This window comes from Procambarus clarkii, chromosome 31 (genome assembly GCF_040958095.1).
Source record: "Procambarus clarkii isolate CNS0578487 chromosome 31, FALCON_Pclarkii_2.0, whole genome shotgun sequence".
Classification (NCBI taxonomy): Eukaryota; Metazoa; Arthropoda; class Malacostraca; order Decapoda; family Cambaridae; genus Procambarus; species Procambarus clarkii.
The window spans coordinates 1-5,992 of record NC_091180.1 but is presented as its reverse complement, the minus strand read 5'-3'; the positions used below and the strand labels follow the sequence as shown (position 1 = coordinate 5,992).

The following is a 5,992-nucleotide window of genomic DNA, read 5'->3' as shown; positions in this document are numbered from 1 at the left end:
CGCCTTGCCTTCGGTGTTGCGGCCCCCCTTGCTTCTCGCTTGTTTATTCAGGCTACGTTTCCCCCCCCCCCTTTCCTGGGGTCTCCTTTTTCTCTTTTTTTTGAATGTGCCGCAGCAGGAGTGCCGCAAAATCCTTTTTTTGCCTAGTTTCATCGGTAGTTACAGTAGTTTATGCTTAGCTTTGCAGTTTAGTTTACTCAGTGGTTACAGTATTTACGCTTGGCTCTTGCAGTTTATCCACGTTACTTATTTGGTTATATTTATGTTATGCTTCACCTCCGTTCTCTTAATGTAAAAATGGTTATATATGCACGCCGATTGTATACCCTTATTTTGTACCTGCAGATATCACGTGCCATGCCTTGCCCTATTCAGGTGACCTGGACAGGGGGGTGGCCCTCACGTTGCCTGGGGCACGGTACACTCCAGCAGATGGCGGCGTCGAAGCGTCGTCGGGAACCTCGTATATTTAATGATATCCCGTTCTTTGCCTTCCTAAGGCAATGTAAACTATGTTTTTACACACTTTATATGGAAGGTTCCTTATTTTGTACTGGCAGACATCTCGCGACATGCCTTGCCCTTCCTCTTAATCACGTTCTACATTTCAGCACTAACATATGCCTCCTGCTTTCAGATTACCTCGGATTCCTTTTCCCAAACAGCCTACCTTAATTTACTCCGACAGTTGATGCTTTGCTCATGTCGCATGTTTAATTTCGCGTTGCTGTGTTCAGTATGTTTGTTCATTTTTCCTTGCCTTACGTCATTAAGTAAAGTCAGCCAGGATGTGCTATTTGCAGAGTTACTAATTAAATTATTAAGTAAAGTCAGCCAGGATGTGCTATTTGCAGAGTTACTATGTAATTATTAAGTAGTCAGCCAGGATGTGCTGTTTGCAGAGTTCCTAAGTAAATTATTAAGTAAAGTCAGCCAGGATGTGCTATTTGCAGAGTTACTAAGTAAATTATTAAGTAAAGTCAGCCAGGATGTGCTATTCGCAGAGTTCCTAAGTAAATTATTAAGTAAAGTCAGCCAGGATGTGCTATTTGCAGAGTTACTAAGTAAATTATTAAGTAAAGTCAGCCAGGTTGTGCTATTTGCAGAGTTACTAAGTAAATTATTAAGTAAAGTCAGCCAGGATGTGCTATTTGCAGAGTTACTAAGTAAATTATTAAGTCAGCCAGGATGTGCTATTTGCAGTTACTAATTACTAATTACTAGTCTTTTGCTGGGCTACCTTTATGCTTCTCCCCTTCCTGTCTAGGTATGTTTAGGTATGGCTAGCGGTGCGCGAGCCGCGGCTTATCGGTTGCCCCCCCCCCCCCTGGCTCCCTGTTTACTCGGTCTCGCCCGCTTACTTCCGCATTCTTCCACCCCATTCTACGTTATCGCCTCTCGCTTTTGGGCCTATGTCCTTTCTCAGACCGGGTTGTGTGCCTTCCAGCGCGCCTCGGCGACGTTATCTTTTCTTCGGCCCTCTGTCATTTCCGCCCCCCCCCCCCCCAGCCGTGCGGGCTCGCCTGTGGGAAACGTCCCCTTGGTTCCTCCTACGTCTGCGTGTCTGTTAAATCTGTTATTGTTGGACTTGCAATTTGATTTGTATTTATTACGGCAAATTTTTCTCCCGCAATTTACTCTTTGTTTATGTTTCACGTTCAATTTGTTATTAAGGGACTATCAATTAGGATTTGTATTAATCTATTGCTTTGCCTCTCTGCCTTTAAGTTAATTTCAGCTAAGGTACGCTAGTTGCAGTGCATTCGGGTGGGGCCCCCCCCCCCACAATTTTTTTTTTTTTCCTCCGGTTATTTCGTCCTATTACACTCGTTTCCCTCATTATATATTCTGATTATTGTGCATTATATTTGACCACCCATTCTTCATCGTATCGACAGTACATTAAGGTACACTCGGATGCTAACGAGAAGTTTAGCATGGCCTCACGCACGGTGTCATGCAAAAAACTGGCCATTCGGCCTTCCTTTCGGCAAGCTCAAGCCAGTCAGTTAGCATGACGTCGGCCAGGTTGTGGTTGGCCAGCGCAGCCAGCATGCTGTTGGCCATACGGTCGCTAACGTTCTTTGGCCATCCGGCCTTCTGGGCTATTTTACTCTTCTTGTTCCTTCGCCATTGTTGTTTCCTACTACGTAATGTATTCTATTTAATTTTACCTCTTCTATCATTAGGTTAGGGGCCCTTACCTCCAACCGCTATTCCTTCCACTGCGCTCTGCCCGCTTGGCGCTCAATGCCGGCTTCTTCTGTTCCCTTTATTCGCTGCCACGACAAGCCGGAACCCCCCCCCCCCCTTCCACACCCTACTGCGGCGAGAAAGAGAACGCGAGCCGGATATTCCTCTGATCACCATCAACGCACGCAGCGGTGCCGGGATGCAGCCGCCCAGGGCCTACGTTAATACTATTATCTTCTCTTTATTTGCTGGGCTATATGGCAGTATTAATATTATTCCGTACCGTTACTGTCATTCCAGTAGTATTTTATTAAAATATAAATTGCTATTATGGTTTGGCGTTGCTTTCTTAATTTCTTCCATTCTGCGGCACTTGCCGTCATCGGTTATTTACGATATTACATTGTATTCTTCATTGTACGATTATTTACGACATTGTATTCTTATTATTATCCTTATTACAGTTACTGAATGGCAGCTCCCTGCCGTCGACTTCACTTTGCTCCTGTTCTAAAGATGTTGCCGAAGTTCACGGCGTACTAGCTGCGGCTCGCAGACGCTCATTGACAACACAAGACTACACTCAGCGGCCACTTAAGGCAGACTCCTTGGCTTCTATCCAGCCCAATCACCCGACTGGAGGCAGAGATGGGATAGAGACCAAGGGTAATGTTCCCCGCTCACATTCTACATCCGCTTAGGACACAAGCATGTTATAGATTTGGCTTTAAGAATTGGTTCTTATTCCATTTTATTGTTTATGTATATGTTGCTTAGTTGTTATACCCGTTCTTGGTATATGTATTGTTTATATTCAAGATTTATAGTGTTTCGTCTTACCCTGTTATAGTTGCTTTGTGCTTCCTTGCTGTTCTTCTACTGGTTTTCTCCCACCTTTGCTCTTAGCAAAGGTACTTCCCCCTTCCGTTTGCTGGAAGATTCTTAGAATTGTTAGCCCCCTTCATTGCTACAGTATAATTATTCGGATGCTCTTTATTCATCCAGGATTGTTAATTAAGGGTTCTCTTAATTCCTGCTGCCGGGCTCCCTCCCCCGTTTTTTCGTCTCCGTATGGATTCAGCTAGGGTTTCCCTCTCGTCTGTGCTCTTGCCTGTCACGATAACACTGCACGCCGCTTCTGCCCACCCTTATTGCCTTATATCTTTCAGCCCGGGGAGGTGAGCTACGCGACAAAAAATCGACGCACGCTCCGACTGGACCAGGTATCGCTTACATGGTCAGGAATCAACACTCTTCGGATCCTACAAGCACAGATCCTACAAGCGCTCCTGTCACCAGGCGAGATTTCTCCAGGATCCTACGCGCTGCCCTCTCGGCGCTAGGCTTGACTTCAGATGACTACGCTCCGCACCCAGCTGTCTCGGGACGGGCTCGCCACATCAGAAATAATGGCAGACGGCAGGCGGAAGAGTAGTGCTCACATCCTACGTCAGACGGGACGTTGTTGCCTTTGCTACATTGAGTGCCTCACGCGGCCAGCTGGCACTCGCCCTTCGGGGGGGGGTCCGGCCGCTGGCCTGCGGTGGGGGTGCAGCGCCGGTCCCCAAGTGTCCCGCTGTCCGCAGCTAATACTTTGCCCAGTCTAGGTGCTAGTAAGCCCTACTTGTAGTCACACCCCCTTCTCCTTATCCATTAGGTCTTTTACGGCCTCTTGGCCGGGTACATTACGTGTTATGTGGTCTCTCACTTATTAGTTATTCTTTGTGTCCTGCCTGTTATATCCTAGTGTTATATAATTACTACACATTTGCACTCGGCCTTAATTCTAGTACCAGTTAACCTTTAGGTTTCTGCAGAATTAGTTTCCATGTCACTATAGGCTAAGGTCTCATACTTACTACGGGTGTACCTTTTAAGTTAAATCTAGTCCTCGGACTTGGAATTGTTACTGTTAATTCTTACTTTATATATTTACTTTATATATTTTAATATAAACGTTATATAGTCCTTAAATTATATATTTTGAAACTTTATATATTTACATGTTCAATATTAAGTTTAATAATATCAACTTTGTTATAAGTCTATAATATAAACCGTGTTTAATATAAACTTTATATAATTACTTACTTATATTTGAACTTTATTATTTACATGTTCTGCAGAATTTAATCTTCAATAACTTTAACGCCCCATACTGCCAGTATCTTTCTCCCCCTGGTCAGAAAATAAGTAAGAGGAGAAGGGAGGAGAGTAGGGATACCGCCACAGAGTAGGTCTTATCCGCACGACACAGCCAGAGAGAAGAGCGAGCTAGCCACCAGCTGCCTCCCTCATGTCGTGGTGCCGGGAGGAGCCTAATTGATCGTGCAGCTAAGCACATTAAAGATCTTCCCTATGCAACGTATTGTTACTTTATGAATGATTAGAAAGTATTAGTAAGCAAAGTTGGTGCCTATGTTATTATTTAATAATCAACCCCAGCTCAGTCTTTAAATGCTCTTTGAGAAACAATAATAGTCTTACGTCTGGCAGGGAAGATACAAACAATTGCTATACGAGATGCCCAACTGTACTACCAGGAAGTTTAATAGCTCAATTTTGACCTCTGTTTTCCACTGGAGAACCCAGGGTCGTAACAACGTGCATAGAGCCAGAATTTGGCTCCAAAATATGGCTCAGGCTTCGAAATTGGGATGTTTGGGATATTTTGAATCTTGCAAGGAGGTTTGGGACAAATGTGACCAAACGCCGCTTTTCAGTACTTGGCATATGTTGGGTATAAAAAGTCGTAATTTCAAACTGCGAATACGTGCAGAGAGCCAGAATTTGGCTCCAAAATATGGGTCTGGCCTCGAAATTGGGATGTTTGGAATAATTTGAAAACTGCAGGGGAGTTTGTGCAAAATGTGACTCACTGCCGCTTTGAGGACTTGGCATATGTTGGGTATAAATATTCGTAATATAAAACTCCGAATACGTGCATAAAGCCAGAATTTGGCTCCAAAATATGGCTCAGGCCTTGAAATTGGGATGTTTGGGATATTTTGAAAACTGCAGGGAGGTTTGGGACAAATGACCAAACATCATTCAGTACTTGGCATATGTTGGTATAAAAAAGTCGCAATTTCAACTGCGAATATGTGCAGAGAGCAAGAATTTGGCTCCAAAATATGACTCAGGCCTCGAAATTGGGAAGTTTGGGATATTTTGAAAACTGCAGGGAGGTTTGGGACAAATGTGACCAAACGCCGCTTTCAGTACTTGGCATATGTTGGGTATAAAAAGTCGTATTTCAAACTGCGAATACGTGCAGAGAGCCTGAATTGGCTCCAAAATATTACTCATGTCTTGAAATTGGGATTTTAGTGATATTTTGAAAACTGCAGGGAGTTTGTGCAAAATGTGACTCATTGCCGCTTTCAGTACTTGGCATATGTTGGGTATAATAAGTCGCAATTTCAAACTGCGAATACGTGCAGAGAGCCAGAATTTGGCTCCAAAATATGGCTGGCCTCGAAATTGGGATGTTTGGGATATTTTGAAAACTGCAGGGGAGTTTGGGACAAATATGACCAAATGCCGTTTTCAGTACTTGGCATATGTTGGGTATAAAAAGTCGTAATTTCAAACTGCGAATACGTACAGAGAGCCTGAATTTGGCTCCAACATATGGCTCAGGCCTCGAAATTGGGATGTTTGGGATATTTTGAAAATTGCTGGAGGGATTGGGACAAATGTGACCAAACGCGCTTTCAGTACTTGGCATATGTTGGGTATAAAAAAAGTCGTAATTTCAAACAACGAATACGTGCAGAGAGCCAGAATTTGGCTCGAA

General features: G+C 43.9%; 1 long non-coding RNA gene across 1 annotated transcript; it reads left to right on the top strand.

Moving 5' to 3' along the window:
• The first annotated feature begins 718 nt into the window (after positions 1-718).
• On the top strand, positions 719-4,269 carry LOC138370301 (uncharacterized). Its single transcript, XR_011230067.1, has 3 exons — positions 719-736; positions 2,658-2,859; positions 3,363-4,269. It is a non-coding gene; the product is annotated as an uncharacterized lncRNA (long non-coding RNA).
• The last annotated feature ends 1,723 nt before the right edge of the window (positions 4,270-5,992 follow it).